The sequence below is a fragment of the Pyxicephalus adspersus genome, chromosome 2 (genome assembly GCF_032062135.1).
Source record: "Pyxicephalus adspersus chromosome 2, UCB_Pads_2.0, whole genome shotgun sequence".
Classification (NCBI taxonomy): domain Eukaryota; kingdom Metazoa; phylum Chordata; class Amphibia; order Anura; family Pyxicephalidae; genus Pyxicephalus; species Pyxicephalus adspersus.
Genome location: NC_092859.1, coordinates 6663395 through 6665624, shown reverse-complemented (window position 1 = coordinate 6665624; position 2230 = coordinate 6663395).

The following is a 2230-nucleotide window of genomic DNA, read 5'->3' as shown; positions in this document are numbered from 1 at the left end:
TCTTTTTTTATGTCCTATTACACATATAATTATTATTATATTACTTTCTTTGTAAGGTAGCTGTGTTATCCTCATCAGTCACGTATTTTTTGTCACTTTCTTTTTAACCTCAATATAAGCATTGATGATAATAATAATAATAATGATGATGATAATAATAACTGTACTATAGTTACCTCAATACTTCTATATTTTTCTACATTCTCACTGTCACAAGCTATTTTTGTATTATTTTTTGTATTTTTACATTTGTATTATATATATATATATATATATATATATATATATATATACATATACACACACAAATATAAATATTATTACTTTTTATTTTTGAGTCTCTGAGTGCCACATGTCAGCAAGTTTATTAGTTAAGGACCCTTGCAAGCCCTAGCCAAAATCTACATTGTGTGATGTATCAGAAGTATTAGGTGACAAGGGATTTCTCTCTTATTATAAAACAACCATACCATAACTTGGGACTTTTCTTTTTTCTTCCTTTTTTTTTTGGTGGGGAGCGGCAAATATTTACTGTTTGCTTGTTTTTTTAAATATAAAAGTAACCAGCATAAGTTTTAACTAAACATAATTCAAGCATCAATATAATATGTGATTCCTTAAAAGGCAAGACCACAGTCTATTTAACTTCATCCATCAAGATTAGTCTCAATGATAATAATAATAATGATAATCTCATCAAGATTAGTCTAGTGTTTTCAGTACCAATGTAGTATGTAATTCCTTGAAAGGCAAGACCACAGTCTGTATGAAATCAAACAAGATTGGTTTTAGGGCTGATGCGTTTCACCTTATGGCTTATATAACAAGGTAAATTCATTGACACTACTACAAAATATGAAATTACCTAGGGACTTTAAAGGCATTGTATTAATATTCATTAGATCAAAAAACATAACATCATACAGATATAGATCACTTTTAAGTTTGTTTTTAGGCGTAAACAAGTTTGACGCGTTTCACGGATTGAACGTCTGCTTCCTCAGAAACAAAATCGCCTACAATCATATAACAATCAACAATGATACATTTCATATTCAGATTCAATATTTACGTAATTCAATTAAAATTATTACTTACAAATAGTCCTCACATTGGTTTCCCAAATTAGAACATCCAGATTGACAACAGAGTTCTTTCCTCAGATGTTAACACATGCAGGTCATATCAGAAGACAGGGGATGGAAGAGGCTGTACGATGTAATTCTACCACATATTTATTTAATCAAATAATTTAATTGATTCTTTCATATATAATTTCCACTCCCAGTATATATACCATATGTGTGTGGTGATTAAATATACACCCATATTTCTATCTGTGAACCAATGCATACCCTTATCTCCATATTGTCTAAATTTGGAATACAGATAAAGAAATACCTCAAACCAGGTGTGCACTAATCCTGTGAGTAAGGTTCATTAGTTTTTAATTTCTCTCCTATTGCTGGTCACTTGAAAAAAAGGAGAACAAGTCAAAATGTGTCATAGGTTCTATTTCACCACAGAGTTCAGCCTCCCCTGTGCGAATGGATAGATACATAGGACAGGTTCTCCCTTTAATCCCTTTCAATTAAACAAACATCATCCAAAACTAATCTCTTCAGGTACTAAAACACCATACTATCTAATACTCAGCACCTGTTTAAGAGGCACATATTTATAGGTCTGTATAAAATCAAACAAGATTAGTCTTGGGACTGACGCATTTCACCCTATGGCTTCTTCTTTTTGAAGAAAGGTAACAAGTCTTATATAACAAGATACCTTCTTTTTTTAAAAGTTACATAGCCATTGTGTATTTACAGAGCACATAAAAAAATGCTTGGTATAGCAACAAAAAATAGAAAAATTTCCATTGATAAAAGGATCTTTATAGATGCTAGTCATTACAATACAAATTGCTCATTGTGTTGTTCATTAATCCAAACTGTAACAAAAATACAACCAACAATAAGAAAATGTATTTTTTAATGGTTTTGAGTTTTCAGCTATTTTTTAATTCTTTTAAATTCCTCTATTTGATTTTTTTATATGAAGACATTGAGCATAGCAAATGAAAAGTAACCAATGAATAAAATATTACTGTATAACTTTGATTACTATTTTTTTATATATTATACATTATTTAAATAAATAATTTTAAATATTAACCACCTGGGCGTTACACTGATGTCTAGACTTCTGTACCAAAAGCGTTACAGGTTTTAAT